The 18,656-nt window shown below is 31.9% G+C and overlaps 7 non-coding genes across 7 annotated transcripts; all 7 read right to left on the reverse strand.

The window, feature by feature from the left end:
* Window positions 1-535: 535 nt before the first annotated feature.
* On the reverse strand, window positions 536-607 carry TRNAC-GCA (transfer RNA cysteine (anticodon GCA)). Its single transcript has one exon. It is a non-coding gene; the product is annotated as a tRNA-Cys (tRNA).
* A 950-nt stretch (window positions 608-1,557) lies between these two features.
* Window positions 1,558-1,629, reverse strand: TRNAC-GCA (transfer RNA cysteine (anticodon GCA)). The gene has a single exon. It is a non-coding gene; the product is annotated as a tRNA-Cys (tRNA).
* Window positions 1,630-4,711: 3,082 nt separating this feature from the next.
* TRNAC-GCA (transfer RNA cysteine (anticodon GCA)) lies at window positions 4,712-4,783 on the reverse strand. The gene has a single exon. It is a non-coding gene; the product is annotated as a tRNA-Cys (tRNA).
* Window positions 4,784-5,727: 944 nt separating this feature from the next.
* On the reverse strand, window positions 5,728-5,799 carry TRNAC-GCA (transfer RNA cysteine (anticodon GCA)). Its single transcript has one exon. It is a non-coding gene; the product is annotated as a tRNA-Cys (tRNA).
* Window positions 5,800-7,758: 1,959 nt separating this feature from the next.
* Window positions 7,759-7,830, reverse strand: TRNAC-GCA (transfer RNA cysteine (anticodon GCA)). Its single transcript has one exon. It is a non-coding gene; the product is annotated as a tRNA-Cys (tRNA).
* Window positions 7,831-12,306: 4,476 nt separating this feature from the next.
* On the reverse strand, window positions 12,307-12,378 carry TRNAC-GCA (transfer RNA cysteine (anticodon GCA)). The gene has a single exon. It is a non-coding gene; the product is annotated as a tRNA-Cys (tRNA).
* A 2,460-nt stretch (window positions 12,379-14,838) lies between these two features.
* Window positions 14,839-14,910, reverse strand: TRNAC-GCA (transfer RNA cysteine (anticodon GCA)). Its single transcript has one exon. It is a non-coding gene; the product is annotated as a tRNA-Cys (tRNA).
* Between the last annotated feature and the right edge of the window lie 3,746 nt (window positions 14,911-18,656).

Genomic DNA, 18,656 nt, shown 5'->3' on the forward strand with positions numbered 1-18,656 from the left:
ATGTTTAATCTGTTGAAAAAGTGCATGCAGGGGGCACTCGGAGTTGAACCAAGGACCTCTTGATCTGCAGTCAAATGCTCTACCACTGAGCTATACCCCATATATTTGAAAGCAAAAACTTTTTTTTTTTTTGCATAAAACCTGAAAGATTTTTACACAGTGCTACATTGTGGTGAATTTTTATTGCTTTGATGTGCATTTTACTTTGTTAAACAGAGTTCATTAATTCAAAAAGTACAAAGAAACACAAAGGTATTTTTATTTTACAAGTCATTTCTTGGGTTTAGATTCTACCAATGTGCCACATGTATCTTTTGTAGCTTTCATTTCAGACAAAATTTCTCAAGCATTTTCCTACATTTCTTAACTTGATTTCATATTAAGAAGGCACATCAACATGATCTATTTGCTACTTTTCTTAAATAGTATTCAAATTAAGAAAGTACATAAACATGAATTAAACTTCATATGGTTCTAAAACTTCCATGAACATATAGGTAAAAAAGCATGTTTAATCTGTTGAAAAAGTGCATACAGGGGGCACTCGGAGTTGAACCAAGTACCTCTTGATCTGCAGTCAAATGCTCTACCACTGAGCTATACCCCCTATATTTGAAAAGAAAAACTTTATTTTTTTTGCATAAAACCTGAAAGATTTTTACACAGTTTTACATTGTGGTGACTTTTTATTACTTTGATGTGCATTTTACTTTGTTAAACAGAGTTCATTAATTCAAAAAGTACAAAGAAACACAAAGGTATTTTTATTTTACAAGTCATTTCTTGGGTTTAGATTCTACCAATGTGCCACATGTATCTTTTGTAGCTTTCATTTCATACAAAATTTCTCAAGCATTTTCCTACATTTCTTAAGTTGTTTTCATATTAAGAAGGCACATCAACATGATCTATTTGCTACATTTCTTAATCAGAATCCACATTAAGAAAGTACATAATCATGAATTCAACTTCATATGGTTCTAAAACTTCCATGAACATATAGGTAAGAAAGCATGTTTAATCTGTTGAAAAAGTGAATACAGGGGGCACTCGGAGTTGAACCAAGGACCTCTTGAGCTGCAGTCAAATGCTCTACCACTGAGCTTTACCCCCTATATTTGAAAACAAAATTTTTTTTTTTTTTTTTTTTTTTTGCAAAAAAAAGCTGAAAGATTTTTACAGATTTGCATTGTGGTGACTTTTTATTACTTTGATGTGCATTTTACTTTGTTAAACAGAGTTCATTAATCCAAAAAGTACAAAGAAACACAAAGGTATTTTTATTTTACAAGTCATTTCTTGGGTTTAGATTCTACCAATGTGCCACATGTATCTTTTGTAGCTTTCATTTCAGACAAAATTTCTCGAGCATTTTCCTACATTTCTTAAGTTGTTTTCATATTAAGAAGGCACATCAACATGATCTTTTTGCTACATTTCTTAATCAGAATCCACATTAGGAAAGTACATAAACATGAATTCAACTTCATATGGTTCTAAAACTTCCATGAACATATAGGTAAAAAAGCATGTTTAATCTGTTGAAAAAGTGCATACAGGGGGCACTCGGAGTTGAACCAAGTACCTCTTGATCTGCAGTCAAATGCTCTACCACTGAGCTATACCCCCCATATTTGAAAATAAAAACTTTTTTTTTTTTGCATAAAACCTGAAAGATTTTCACACAGTTTTACATTGTGGTGACTTTTTATTACTTTGATGTGCATTTTACTTTGTTAAACAGAGTTCATTAATTCAAAAGGTACAAAGAAACACAAAGGTATTTTTATTTTACAAGTCATTTCTTGGGTTTAGATTCTACCAATGTGCCACATGTATCTTTTGTAGCTTTCATTTCAGACAAAATTTCTCAAGCATTTTCCTACATTTCTTAAGTTGTTTTCATATTAAGAAGGCACATCAACATGATCTTTTTGCTACTTTTCTTAAATAGTATTCAAATTAAGAAAGTACATAAACATGAATTCAACTTCATATGGTTCTAAAACTTCCATGAACATATAGGTAAAAAAGCATGTTTAATCTGTTGAAAAAGTGCATACAGGGGGCACTCGGAGCTGAACCAAGGACCTCTTGATCTGCAGTCAAATGCTCTACCACTGAGCTTTACCCCCTATATTTGAAAACAAACTTTTTTTCTTTTTTTTTTGCATAAAAACTGAAAGATTTTTACACAGTTTTACATTGTGGTGACTTTTTATTACTTTGATGTGCATTTTACTTTGTTAAACAGAGTTAATTAATTCAAAAAGTACAAAGAAACACAAAGGTATTTTTATTTTACAAGTCATTTGAAATGAGAATACAGATAATAAATGGGAAATGTTTAAGAACATCCTAAATAGGCAGTGTAAGCGGTTTATACCTTGTGGGAATAAAAGGACTAGAAATAGGAAAAACCCAATGTGGCTAAACAAAGAAGTAAGACAGGCAATTAACAGTAAAAAGAAAGCATTTGCGCTACTAAAGCAGGATGGCACCATTGAAGCTCTAAAAAACTATAGGGAGAAAAATACTTTATCTAAAAAACTAATTAAAGCTGCCAAAAAGGAAACAGAGAAGCACATTGCTAAGGAGAGTAAAACTAATCCCAAACTGTTCTTCAACTATATCAATAGTAAAAGAATAAAAACTGAAAATGTAGGCCCCTTAAAAAATAGTGAGGAAAGAATGGTTGTAGATGACGAGGAAAAAGCTAATATATTAAACACCTTCTTCTCTACGGTATTCACGGTGGAAAATGAAATGCTAGGTGAAATCCCAAGAAACAATGAAAACCCTATATTAAGGGTCACCAATCTAACCCAAGAAGAGGTGCGAAACCGGCTAAATAAGATTAAAATAGATAAATCTCCGGGTCCGGATGGCATACACCCACGAGTACTAAGAGAACTAAGTAATGTAATAGATAAACCATTATTTCTTATTTTTAGTGACTCTATAGCGACAGGGTCTGTTCCGCAGGCAAATGTGGTGCCAATATTCAAAAAGGGCTCTAAAAGTGAACCTGGAAATTATAGGCCAGTAAGTCTAACCTCTATTGTTGGTAAAATATTTGAAGGGTTTCTGAGGGATGTTATTCTGGATTATCTCAATGAGAATAACTGTTTAACTCCATATCAGCATGGGTTTATGAGAAATCGCTCCTGTCAAACCAATCTAATCAGTTTTTATGAAGAGGTAAGCTATAGACTGGACCACGGTGAGTCATTGGACGTGGTATATCTAGATTTTTCCAAAGCGTTTGATACCGTGCCGCACAAGAGGTTGGTACACAAAATGAGAATGCTTGGTCTGGGGGAAAATGTGTGTAAATGGGTTAGTAACTGGCTTAGTGATAGAAAGCAGAAGGTGGTTATAAATGGTATAGTCTCTAACTGGGTCGCTGTGACCAGTGGGGTACCGCAGGGGTCAGTATTGGGACCTGTTCTCTTCAACATATTCATTAATGATCTGGTAGAAGGTTTACACAGTAAAATATCGATATTTGCAGATGATACAAAACTATGTAAAGCAGTTAATACAAGAGAAGATAGTATTCTGCTACAGATGGATCTGGATAAGTTGGAAACTTGGGCTGAAAGGTGGCAGATGAGGTTTAACAATGATAAATGTAAGGTTATACACATGGGAAGAGGGAATCAATATCACCATTACACACTGAACGGGAAACCACTGGGTAAATCTGACAGGGAGAAGGACTTGGGGATCCTAGTTAATGATAAACTTACCTGGAGCAGCCAGTGCCAGGCAGCAGCTGCCAAGGCAAACAGGATCATGGGGTGCATTAAAAGAGGTCTGGATACACATGATGAGAGCATTATACTGCCTCTGTACAAATCCCTAGTTAGACCGCACATGGAGTACTGTGTCCAGTTTTGGGCACCGGTGCTCAGGAAGGATATAATGGAACTAGAGAGAGTACAAAGGAGGGCAACAAAATTAATAAAGGGGATGGGAGAACTACAATACCCAGATAGATTAGCGAAATTAGGATTATTTAGTCTAGAAAAAAGACGACTGAGGGGCGATCTAATAACCATGTATAAGTATATAAGGGGACAATACAAATATCTCGCTGAGGATCTGTTTATACCAAGGAAGGTGACGGGCACAAGGGGGCATTCTTTGCGTCTGGAGGAGAGAAGGTTTTTCCACCAACATAGAAGAGGATTCTTTACTGTTAGGGCAGTGAGAATCTGGAATTGCTTGCCTGAGGAGGTGGTGATGGCGAACTCAGTCGAGGGGTTCAAGAGAGGCCTGGATGTCTTCCTGGAGCAGAACAATATTGTATCATACAATTATTAGGTTCTGTAGAAAGACGTAGATCTGGGTATTTATTATGATGGAATATAGGCTGAACTGGATGGACAAATGTCTTTTTTCGGCCTTACTAACTATGTTACTATGTTACTATGTTACTATGTATTTCTTGGGTTTAGATTCTACCAATGTGCCACATGTATCTTTTGTAGCTTTCATTTCAGACAAAATTTCTCGAGCATTTTGATACATTTCTTAAGTTGTTTTTATATTAAGAAGGCACATCAACATGATCTTTTTGCTACATTTCTTAATCAGAATCCACATTAGCAAAGTACATAAACATGAATTCAACTTCATATGGTTCTAAACCTTTCATGAACTTAAAGGTAAAAAAGCATGATTAATCTGTTGAAAAAGTGTCCACAGAGGGCACTCGGAGTCGAACCAAGGACCTTTTGATCTGCAGTCAAATGCTCTACCACTGAGCTATACCCCCTATATTAGAAAACAAAAACTTTTTTTTTTTTGCATAAAACCTGAAAGATTTTTACAGAGTTTTACATTGTGGTGACTTTTTATTACTTTGATGTGCATTTTACTTTGATAAACAGAGTTCAATAATTCAAAAAGTACAAAGAAACACAAAGGTATTTTTGTTTTACAAGTCATTTCTTGGGTTTAGAGTCTACCAATGTGCCATATGTATATTTTGTAGATTTCTTTTCAGACAAAATTTCTCAAGCATTTCCCTACATTTCTTAAGTTGTTTTCCTATTAAGAAGGCACATCAACATGATCTTTTTGCTACTTTTCTTAAATAGTATTCAAATTAAGAAAGTACATAAACATGAATTCAACTTCATATGGTTCTAAAACTTCCATGAATATATAGGTAAAAAAGCATGTTTAATCTGTTGAAAAAAGTGCATGCAGGGGGCACTCGGAGTTGAACCAAGGACCTCTTGATCTGCAGTCAAATGCTCTACCACCGAGCTTTACCCCCTATATTTGAAAACAAAATGTTTTTCTTTTTTTTTGCATAAAAACTGAAAGATTTTTACACAGTTTTACATTGTGGGGACTTTTTATTACTTTGATGTGCATTTTACTTTGTTAAACAGAGTTCATTAATCCAAAAAGTACAAAGAAACACAAAGGTATTTTTATTTTACAAGTCATTTCTTGGGTTTAGATTCTACCAATGTGCCACATGTATCTTTTGTAGCTTTGATTACAGACAAAATTTATCGAGCATTTTCCTACATTTCTTAAGTTGTTTTCATATTAAGAAGGCACATCAACATGATCTTTTTGCTACATTTCTTAATCAGAATTCACATTAAGAAAGTACATAAACATGAATTCAACTTCATATGGTTCTAAAACTTCCATGAACATATAGGTAAAAAAGCATGTTGAATCTGTTGAAAAAGTGAATACAGGGGGCAGTCGGAGTTGAACCAAGGACCTCTTGATCTGCAGTCAAATGCTCTACCACTGAGCTATACCCCCTATATTTGAAAACAAAATTTTTTTTTTTTCTTTTTGCATAAAAGCTGAAAGATTTTTACACAGTTTTACATTGTGGTGACATTTTATTACTTTGATGTGCATTTTACTTTGTTAAACAGAGTTCATTAATCCAAAAAGTACAAAGAAACACAAAGGTATTTTTATTTTACAAGTCATTTCTTGGGTTTAGATTCTACCAATGTGCCACATGTATCTTTTGTAGCTTTCATTTCAGACAAAATTTCTCGAGCATTTTCCTACATTTCTTAAGTTGTTTTCATATTAACCAGTCACATCAACATGATCTTTTTGCTACACTTCTTAATCAGAATCCACATTAGGAAAGTACATAAATATGAATTCAACTTCATATGGTTCCAAAACTTTCATGAACATAAAGGTAAAAAGGCATGATTAATCTGTTGAAAAAGTGTCCACAGTGGGCACTCGGAGTCGAACCAAGGACCTCTTGATGTGCAGTCAAATGCTCTACCACTGAGATATTCCCCCTATATTAGTAAATAAAAACTTTTTTTTTTTGCATAAAACCTGAAAGATTTTTACACAGTTTTACATTGTGGTGACTTTTTATTACTTTGATGTGCATTTTACTTTGTTAAACAGAGTTCATTAATCCAAAAAGTACAAAGAAACACAAAGGTATTTTTGTTTTACAAGTCATTTCTTGGGTTTAGATTCTACCAATGTGCCACATGTATCTTTTGTAGCTTTCATTTCAGACAAAATTTCTCAAGCATTTTGATACATTTCTTAAGTTGTTTTCATATTAAGAAGACACATCAACATGATCTTTTTGCTACTTTTCTTAAATAGTATTCAATTTAAGAAAGTACATAAACATGAATTCAAGTTCATATGGTTCTAAAACTTCCATGAACATATAGGTAAAAAAGCATGTTTAATCTGTTGAAAAAGTCCATACAGGGGGCACTCGGAGTTGAACCAAGTACCTCTTGATCTGCAGTCAAATGCTCTTCCACTAAGCTATACCCCCTATATTTGAAAAGAAAAACTTCTTTTTTTTTGCATAAAACCTGAAAGATTTTTACACAGTTTTACATTGTGGTGACTTTTTATTACTTTGATGTGCATTTTACTTTGTTAAACAGAGTTCATTAATTCAAAAAGTACAAAGAAACACAAAGGTATTTTTATTTTACAAGTCATTTCTTGGGTTTAGATTCTACCAATGTGCCACATGTATCTTTTGTAGCTTTCATTTCAGACAAAATTTCTCAAGCATTTTCCTACATTTCTTAAGTTGTTTTCATATTAAGAAGGCACATCAACATGATCTTTTTGCTACTTTTCTTAAATAGTATTCAAATTAAGAAAGTACATAAACATGAATTCAACTTCATATGGTTCTAAAACTTCCATGAACATATAGGTAAAAAAGCATGTTTAATCTGTTGAAAAAGTGCATACAGGGGGCTCTCGGAGTTGAACCAAGGACCTCTTGATCTGAAGTCAAATGCTCTACCACTGAGCTTTACCCCCTATATTTGAAAACAAAAATGTTTTCTTTTTTTTTTGCATAAAAACTGAAAGATTTTTACACAGTTTTACATTGTGGTGACTTTTTATTACTTTGATGTGCATTTTACTTTGTTAAACAGAGTTCATTAATCCAAAAAGTACAAAGAACCACAAAGGTATTTTTATTTTACAAGTCATTTCTTGGGTTTAGATTCTACCAATGTGCCACATGTATCTTTTGTAGCTTTCATTTCAGACAAAATTTCTCGAGCATTTTGATACATTTCTTAAGTTGTTTTCATATTAAGAAGGCACATCAACATGATCTTTTTGCTACATTTCTTAATCAGAATCCACATTAGGAAAGTACATAAACATGAATTCAACTTCATATGGTTCTAAACCTTTCATGAACATAAAGGTAAAAAAGCATGAATAATCTGTTGAAAAAGTGTCCACAGGGGGTACTCGGAATCAAACCAAGGACCTCTTGATCTGCAGTCAAATGCTCTACCACTGAGCTATACCCCCTATATTAGAAAACAACAACTTTTTTTTTTTTGCATAAAACCTGAAAGATTTTTACACAGTTTTACATTGTGGTGACTTTTTATTACTTTGATGTGCATTTTACTTTGATAAACAGAGTTCAATAATTCAAAAAGTACAAAGAAACACAAAAGTATTTTTATTTTACAAGTTATTTCTTGGGTTTAGAGTCTACCAATGTGCCATATGTATATTTTGTAGATTTCTTTTCAGACAAAATTTCTCAAGCATTTCCCTACATTTCTTAAGTTGTTTTCCTATTAAGAAGGCACATCAACATGATCTTTTTCCTACTTTTCTTAAATAGTATTCAAATTAAGAAAGTACATAAACATGAATTCAACTTCATATGGTTCTAAAACTTCCATGAACATATAGGTAAAAAAGCATGTTTAATCTGTTAAATTGCATGCAGGGGGCACTCGGAGTTGAACCAAGGAACTCTTGATCTGCAGGCAAATGCTCTACCACTGAGCTATACCCCCTATATTTGAAAACATAAACTTTGTTTTTTTGCATAAAACCTGAAAGATTTTTACACAGTTTTACATTGTGGTGAATTTTTATTGCTTTGATGTGCATTTTACTTTGTTAAACAGAGTTCATTAATTCAAAAAGTACAAAGAAACACAAAGGTATTTTTATTTTACAAGTCATTTCTTGGGTTTAGATTCTACCAATGTGCCACATGTATCTTTTGTAGCTTTCATTTCAGACAAAATTTCTCAAGCATTTTCCTACATTTCTTAAGTTGTTTTCATATTAAGAAGGCACATCAACATGATCTTTTTGCTACTTTTCTTAAATAGTATTCAAATTAAGAAAGTACATAAACATGAATTCAACTTCATATGGTTCTAAAACTTCCATGAACATATAGGTAAAAAAGCATGTTTAATCTGTTAAAGTCCATACAGGGGGCACTCGGAGCTGAACCAAGTACCTCTTGATCTGCAGTCAAATGCTCTACCACTGAGCTATACCCCCTATATTTGAAAAGAAAAACTTTTTTTTTTTGCATAAAACCTGAAAGATTTTGACACAGTTTTACATTGTGGTGACTTTTTATTACTTTGATGTCCATTTTACTTTGTTAAACAGAGTTCATTAATTCAAAAAGTACAAAGAAACACAAAGGTATTTTTATTTTACAAGTCATTTCTTGGGTTTAGATTCTACCAATGTGCCATATGTATCTTTTGTAGCTTTCATTTCAGACAAAATTTCTCAAGCATTTTCCTACATTTCTTAAGTTGTTTTCATATTAACAAGGCACATCAACATGATCTTTTTGCTACTTTTCTTAAATAGTAATCAAATTAAGAACGTACATAAACATGAATTCAGCTTCATATGGTTCTAAAACTTCCATGAACATATAGGTAAAAAAGCATGTTTAATCTGTTGAAAAAGGGCATACAGGGGGCACTCGGAGTTGAACCAAAGACCTCTTGATCTGCAGTCAAATGCTCTACCACTGAGCTTTACCCCCTATATTTGAAAACAAAATGTTTTTCTTTTTTTGCATAAAAACTGAAAGATTTTTACACAGTTTTACATTGTGGTGACTTTTTATTACTTTGATGTGCATTTTACTTTGTTAAACAGAGTTCATTAATCCAAAAAGTACAAAGAAACACAAAGGTATTTTTATTTTACAAGTCATTTCTTGGGTTTAGATTCTACCAATGTGCCACATGTATCTTTTGTAGCTTTCATTTCAGACAAAATTTCTCGAGCATTTTGATACATTTCTTAAGTTGTTTTCATATTAAGAAGGCACATCAACATGATCTTTTTGCTACATTTCTTAATCAGAATCCACATTAGGAAAGTACATAGACATGAATTCAACTTCATATGGTTCTAAACCTTTCATGAACATAAAGGTAAAAAAGCATGATTAATCTGTTAAAAAAGTGTCCACAAGGGGCACACGGAGTCGAACCAAGGACCTCTTGATCTGCAGTCAAATGTTCTACCACTGAGATATACCCTCTATATTAGAAAACAAAAACTTTTTTTTTTTTGCATAAAACCTGAAAGATATTTACACAGTTTTACATTGTGGTGACTTTTTATTACTTTGATGTGCATTTTACTTTGATAAATAGAGTTCAATAATTCAAAAAGTACAAAGAAACACAAAAGTATTTTTATTTTTCAAGTCATTTCTTGGGTTTAGAGTCTACCAATGTGCCATATGTATATTTTGTAGATTTCTTTTCAGACAAAATTTCTCAAGCATTTCCCTACATTTCTTAAGTTGTTTTCCTATTAAGAAGGCACATCAACATGATCTTTTTGCTACTTTTCTTAAATAGTATTCAAATTAAGAAAGTACATAAACATGAATTCAACTTCATATGGTTCTAAAACTTCCATGAACATATAGGTAAAAAAGCATGTTTAATCTGTTGAAAAAGTGCATGCAGGGGGCACTTGGAGTTGAACCAGGTAACTCTTGATCTGCAGGCAAATGCTCTACCACTAAGCTATACCCCCTATATTTGAAAACAAAAACTTTTTTTTTTTGCATAAAACCTGAAAGATTTTTACACAGTTTTACATTGTGGTGAATTTTTATTGCTTTGATGTGCATTTTACTTTGTTAAACAGAGTTCATTAATTCAAAAAGTACAAAGAAACACAAAGGTATTTTTATTTTACAAGTCATTTCTTGGGTTTAGATTCTACCAATGTGCCACATGTATCTTTTGTAGCTTTCATTTCAGACAAAATTTCTCAAGCATTTTCCTACATTTCTTAAGTTATTTTCATATTAACAAGGCACATCAACATGATCTTTTTGCTACTTTTCTTAAATAGTAATCAAATTAAGAACGTACATAAACATGAATTCAGCTTCATATGGTTCTAAAACTTCCATGAACATATAGGTAAAAAAGCATGTTTAATCTGTTGAAAAAGGGCATACAGGGGGCACTCGGAGTTGAACCAAGGACCTCTTGATCTGCAGTCAAATGCTCTACCACTGAGCTTTACCCCCTATATTTGAAAACAAAATGTTTTTCTTTTTTTGCATAAAAACTGAAAGATTTTTACACAGTTTTACATTGTGGTGACTTTTTATTACTTTGATGTGCATTTTACTTTGTTAAACAGAGTTCATTAATCCAAAAAGTACAAAGAAACACAAAGGTATTTTTATTTTACAAGTCATTTCTTGGGTTTAGATTCTACCAATGTGCCACATGTATCTGTTGTAGCTTTCATTTCAGACAAAATTTCTCGAGCATTTTGATACATTTCTTAAGTTGTTTTCATATTAAGAAGGCACATCAACATGATCTTTTTGCTACATTTCTTAATCAGAATCCACATTAGGAAAGTACATAGACATGAATTCAACTTCATATGGTTCTAAACCTTTCATGAACATAAAGGTAAAAAAGCATGATTAATCTGTTAAAAAAGTGTCCACAAGGGGCACACGGAGTCGAACCAAGGACCTCTTGATCTGCAGTCAAATGCTCTACCACTGAGATATACCCTCTATATTAGAAAACAAAAACTTTTTTTTTTTTTGCATAAAACCTGAAAGATTTTTACACAGTTTTACATTGTGGTGACTTTTTATTACTTTGATGTGCATTTTACTTTGATAAACAGAGTTCAATAATTCAAAAAGTACAAAGAAACACAAAAGTATTTTTATTTTACAAGTCATTTCTTGGGTTTAGAGTCTACCAATATGCCATATGTATCTTTTGTAGATTTCTTTTCAGACAAAATTTCTCAAGCATTTCCCTACATTTCTTAAGTTGTTTTCCTATTAAGAAGGCACATCAACATGATCTTTTTGCTACTTTTCTTAAATAGTATTCAAATTAAGAAAGTACATAAACATGAATTCAACTTCATATGGTTCTAAAACTTCCATGAACATATAGGTAAAAAAGCATGTTTAATCTGTTGAAAAAGTGCGTACAAGGGGCACTCGGAGTTGAACCAAGTACCTCTTGATCTGCAGTCAAATGCTCTACCACTGAGCTATACCCCCTATATTTGAAAAGAAAAACTTTATTTTTTTTGCATAAAACCTGAAAGATTTTTACACAGTTTTACATTGTGGTGACTTTTTATTACTTTGATGTGCATTTTACTTTGTTAAACAGAGTTCATTAATCCAAAAAGTACAAAGAAACACAAAGGTATTTTTATTTTACAAGTCATTTCTTGGGTTTAGATTCTACCAATGTGCCACATGTATCTTTTGTAGCTTTCATTTCAGACAAAATTTCTCGAGCATTTTGATACATTTCTTAAGTTGTTTTCATATTAAGAAGGCACATCAACATGATCTTTTTGCTACTTTTCTTGAATAGTATTCAAATTAAGAAAGTACATAAACATGAATTCAACTTCATATGGTTCTAAACCTTTCATGAACATAAAGGTAAAAAAGCATGATTAATCTGTTGAAAAAGTGTCCACAGGGGGCACTCGGAGTCGAACCAAGGACCTCTTGATCTGCAGTCAAGTGCTCTACCACTGAGCTATACCCCCTATATTAGAAAACAACAATTTTTTTTTTTTTTGCATAAAACCTGAAAGATATTTACACAGTTTTACATTGTGGTGACTTTTTATTACTTTGATGTGCATTTTACTTTGATAAATAGAGTTCAATAATTCAAAAATTACAAAGAAACACAAAAGTATTTTTATTTTACAAGTCATTTCTTGGGTTTAGAGTCTACCAATGTGCCATATGTATATTTTGTAGATTTCTTTTCAGACAAAATTTCTCAAGCATTTCCCTACATTTCTTAAGTTGTTTTCCTATTAAGAAGGCACATCAACATGATCTTTTTGCTACTTTTCTTAAATAGTATTCAAATTAAGAAAGTACATAAACATGAATTCAACTTCATATGGTTCTAAAACTTCCATGAACATATAGGTAAAAAAGCATGTTTAATCTGTTGAAAAAGTGCATGCAGGGGGCACTCGGAGTTGAACCAAGTAACTCTTGATCTGCAGGCAAATGCTCTACCACTGAGCTATATCCCCTACATTTAAAAACAAAAACTTTTTTTTTTTGCATAAAACCTGAAAGATTTTTACACAGTTTTACATTGTGGTGAATTTTTATTGCTTTGATGTGCATTTTTCTTTGTTAAACAGAGTTCATTAATTCAAAAAGTACAAAGAAACACAAAGGTATTTTTATTTTACAAGTCATTTCTTGGGTTTAGATTCTACCAATGTGCCACATGTATCTTTTGTAGCTCTCATTTCAGACAAAATTTCTCAAGCATTTTCCTACATTTCTTAAGTTGTTTTCATATTAACAAGGCACATCAACATGATCTTTTTGCTACTTTTCTTAAATAGTAATCAAATTAAGAACGTACATAAACATGAATTCAGCTTCATATGGTTCTAAAACTTCCATGAACATATAGGTAAAAAAGCATGTTTAATCTGTTGAAAAAGGGCATACAGGGGGCACTCGGAGTTGAACCAAGGACCTCTTGATCTGCAGTCAAATGCTCTACCACTGAGCTTTACCCCCTATATTTGAAAACAAAATGTTTTTCTTTTTTTGCATAAAAACTGAAAGATTTTTACACAGTTTTACATTGTGGTGACTTTTTATTACTTTGATGTGCATTTTACTTTGTTAAACAGAGTTCATTAATCCAAAAAGTACAAAGAAACACAAAGGTATTTTTATTTTACAAGTCATTTCTTGGGTTTAGATTCTACCAATGTGCCACATGTATCTTTTGTAGCTTTCATTTCAGACAAAATTTCTCGAGCATTTTGATACATTTCTTAAGTTGTTTTCATATTAAGAAGGCACATCAACATGATCTTTTTGCTACATTTCTTAATCAGAATCCACATTAGGAAAGTACATAGACATGAATTCAACTTCATATGGTTCTAAACCTTTCATGAACATAAAGGTAAAAAAGCATGATTAATCTGTTAAAAAAGTGTCCACAAGGGGCACACGGAGTCGAACCAAGGACCTCTTGATCTGCAGTCAAATGCTCTACCACTGAGATATACCCTCTATATTAGAAAACAAAAACTTTTTTTTTTTTTGCATAAAACCTGAAAGATTTTTACACAGTTTTACATTGTGGTGACTTTTTATTACTTTGATGTGCATTTTACTTTGATAAACGGAGTTCAATAATTCAAAAAGTACAAAGAAACACAAAAGTATTTTTATTTTACAAGTCATTTCTTGGGTTTAGAGTCTACCAATATGCCATATGTATCTTTTGTAGATTTCTTTTCAGACAAAATTTCTCAAGCATTTTCCTACAATTCTTAAGTTGTTTTCATATTAAGTAGGCACATCAACATGATCTATTTGCTACTTTTCTTAAATAGTATTCAAATTAAGAAAGTACATAAACATGAATTCAACTTCATATGGTTCTAAAACTTCCATGAACATATAGGTAAAAAAGCATGTTTAATCTGTTGAAAAAGTGCGTACAAGGGGCACTCGGAGTTGAACCAAGTACCTCTTGATCTGCAGTCAAATGCTCTACCACTGAGCTATACCCCCTATATTTGAAAAGAAAAACTTTATTTTTTTTGCATAAAACCTGAAAGATTTTTACACAGTTTTACATTGTGGTGACTTTTTATTACTTTGATGTGCATTTTACTTTGTTAAACAGAGTTCATTAATCCAAAAAGTACAAAGAAACACAAAGGTATTTTTATTTTACAAGTCATTTCTTGGGTTTAGATTCTACCAATGTGCCACATGTATCTTTTGTAGCTTTCATTTCAGACAAAATTTCTCGAGCATTTTGATACATTTCTTAAGTTGTTTTCATATTAAGAAGGCACATCAACATGATCTTTTTGCTACTTTTCTTGAATAGTATTCAAATTAAGAAAGTACATAAACATGAATTCAACTTCATATGGTTCTAAACCTTTCATGAACATAAAGGTAAAAAAGCATGATTAATCTGTTGAAAAAGTGTCCACAGGGGGCACTCGGAGTCGAACCAAGGACCTCTTGATCTGCAGTCAAGTGCTCTACCACTGAGCTATACCCCCTATATTAGAAAACAACAATTTTTTTTTTTTTTGCATAAAACCTGAAAGATATTTACACAGTTTTACATTGTGGTGACTTTTTATTACTTTGATGTGCATTTTACTTTGATAAATAGAGTTCAATAATTCAAAAATTACAAAGAAACACAAAAGTGTTTTTATTTTACAAGTCATTTCTTGGGTTTAGAGTCTACCAATGTGCCATATGTATATTTTGTAGATTTCTTTTCAGACAAAATTTCTCAAGCATTTCCCTACATTTCTTAAGTTGTTTTCCTATTAAGAAGGCACATCAACATGATCTTTTTGCTACTTTTCTTAAATAGTATTCAAATTAAGAAAGTACATAAACATGAATTCAACTTCATATGGTTCTAAAACTTCCATGAACATATAGGTAAAAAAGCATGTTTAATCTGTTGAAAAAGTGCATGCAGGGGGCACTCGGAGTTGAACCAAGTAACTCTTGATCTGCAGGCAAATGCTCTACCACTGAGCTATATCCCCTACATTTAAAAACAAAAACTTTTTTTTTTTGCATAAAACCTGAAAGATTTTTACACAGTTTTACATTGTGGTGAATTTTTATTGCTTTGATGTGCATTTTACTTTGTTAAACAGAGTTCATTAATTCAAAAAGTACAAAGAAACACAAAGGTATTTTTATTTTACAAGTCATTTCTTGGGTTTAGATTCTACCAATGTGCCACATGTATCTTTTGTAGCTCTCATTTCAGACAAAATTTCTCAAGCATTTTCCTACATTTCTTAAGTTGTTTTCATATTAACAAGGCACATCAACATGATCTTTTTGCTACTTTTCTTAAATAGTAATCAAATTAAGAACGTACATAAACATGAATTCAGCTTCATATGGTTCTAAAACTTCCATGAACATATAGGTAAAAAAGCATGTTTAATCTGTTGAAAAAGGGCATACAGGGGGCACTCGGAGTTGAACCAAGGACCTCTTGATCTGCAGTCAAATAGCTCTACCACTGAGCTTTACCCCCTATATTTGAAAACAAAATGTTTTTCTTTTTTTGCATAAAAACTGAAAGATTTTTACACAGTTTTACATTGTGGTGACTTTTTATTACTTTGATGTGCATTTTACTTTGTTAAACAGAGTTCATTAATCCAAAAAGTACAAAGAAACACAAAGGTATTTTTATTTTACAAGTCATTTCTTGGGTTTAGATTCTACCAATGTGCCACATGTATCTTTTGTAGCTTTCATTTCAGACAAAATTTCTCGAGCATTTTGATACATTTCTTAAGTTGTTTTCATATTAAGAAGGCACATCAACATGATCTTTTTGCTACATTTCTTAATCAGAATCCACATTAGGAAAGTACATAGACATGAATTCAACTTCATATGGTTCTAAACCTTTCATGAACATAAAGGTAAAAAAGCATGATTAATCTGTTAAAAAAGTGTCCACAAGGGGCACACGGAGTCGAACCAAGGACCTCTTGATCTGCAGTCAAATGCTCTACCACTGAGATATACCCTCTATATTAGAAAACAAAAACTTTTTTTTTTTTTGCATAAAACCTGAAAGATTTTTACACAGTTTTACATTGTGGTGACTTTTTATTACTTTGATGTGCATTTTACTTTGATAAACAGAGTTCAATAATTCAAAAAGTACAAAGAAACACAAAAGTATTTTTATTTTACAAGTCATTTCTTGGGTTTAGAGTCTACCAATATGCCATATGTATCTTTTGTAGATTTCTTTTCAGACAAAATTTCTCAAGCATTTCCCTACATTTCTTAAGTTGTTTTCCTATTAAGAAGGCACATCAACATGATCTTTTTGCTACTTTTCTTAAATAGTATTCAAATTAAGAAAGTACATAAACATGAATTCAACTTCATATGGTTCTAAAACTTCCATGAACATATAGGTAAAAAAGCATGTTTAATCTGTTGAAATAGTGCATGCAGGGGGCACTCGGAGTTGAACCAAGTAACTCTTGATCTGCAGGCAAATGCTCTACCACTGAGCTATACCCCCTATATTTGAAAACAAAAACTTTTTTTTTGCATAAAACCTGAAAGATTTTTACACAGTTTTACATTGTGGTGAATTTTTATTGCTTTGATGTGCATTTTACTTTGTTAAACAGAGTTCATTAATTCAAAAAGTACAAAGAAACACAAAGGTATTTTTATTTTACAAGTCATTTCTTGGGTTTAGATTCTACCAATGTGCCACATGTATCTTTTGTAGCTTTCATTTCAGACAAAATTTCTCAAGCATTTTCCTACATTTCTTAAGTTGTTTTCATATTAACAAGGCACATCAACATGATCTTTTTGCTACTTTTCTTAAATAGTAATCAAATTAAGAACGTACATAAACATGAATTCAGCTTCATATGGTTCTAAAACTTCCATGAACATATAGGTAAAAAAGCATGTTTAATCTGTTGAAAAAGGGCATACAGGGGGCACTCGGAGTTGAACCAAGGACCTCTTGATCTGCAGTCAAATGCTCTACCACTGAGCTTTACCCCCTATATTTGAAAACAAAATGTTTTTCTTTTTTTGCATAAAAACTGAAAGATTTTTACACAGTTTTACATTGTGGTGACTTTTTATTACTTTGATGTGCATTTTACTTTGTTAAACAGAGTTCATTAATCCAAAAAGTACAAAGAAACACAAAGGTATTTTTATTTTACAAGTCATTTCTTGGGTTTAGATTCTACCAATGTGCCACATGTATCTTTTGTAGCTTTCATTTCAGACAAAATTTCTCGAGCATTTTGATACATTTCTTAAGTTGTTTTCATATTAAGAAGGCACATCAACATGATCTTTTTGCTACATTTCTTAATCAGAATCCACATTAGGAAAGTACATAGACATGAATTCAACTTCATATGGTTCTAAACCTTTCATGAACATAAAGGTAAAAAAGCATGATTAATCTGTTAAAAAAGTGTCCACAAGGGGCACACGGAGTCGAACCAAGGACCTCTTGATCTGCAGTCAAATGCTCTACCACTGAGATATACCCTCTATATTAGAAAACAAAAACTTTTTTTTTTTTTGCATAAAACCTGAAAGATTTTTACACAGTTTTACATTGTGGTGACTTTTTATTACTTTGATGTGCATTTTACTTTGATAAACAGAGTTCAATAATTCAAAAAGTACAAAGAAACACAAAAGTATTTTTATTTTACAAGTCATTTCTTGGGTTTAGAGTCTACCAATATGCCATATGTATCTTTTGTAGATTTCTTTTCAGACAAAATTTCTCAAGCATTTTCCTACAATTCTTAAGTTGTTTTCATATTAAGTAGGCACATCAACATGATCTATTTGCTACTTTTCTTAAATAGTATTCAAATTAAGAAAGTACATAAACATGAATTCAACTTCATATGGTTCTAAAACTTCCATGAACATATAGGTAAAAAAGCATGTTTAATCTGTTGAAAAAGTGCGTACAAGGGGCACTCGGAGTTGAACCAAGTACCTCTTGATCTGCAGTCAAATGCTCTACCACTGAGCTATACCCCCTATATTTGAAAAGAAAAACTTTATTTTTTTTGCATAAAACCTGAAAGATTTTTACACAGTTTTACATTGTGGTGACTTTTTATTACTTTGATGTGCATTTTACTTTGTTAAACAGAGTTCATTAATCCAAAAAGTACAAAGAAACACAAAGGTATTTTTATTTTACAAGTCATTTCTTGGGTTTAGATTCTACCAATGTGCC

This window comes from Ranitomeya imitator, chromosome 1, assembly GCF_032444005.1.
Source record: "Ranitomeya imitator isolate aRanImi1 chromosome 1, aRanImi1.pri, whole genome shotgun sequence".
NCBI classification, from domain to species: domain Eukaryota; kingdom Metazoa; phylum Chordata; class Amphibia; order Anura; family Dendrobatidae; genus Ranitomeya; species Ranitomeya imitator.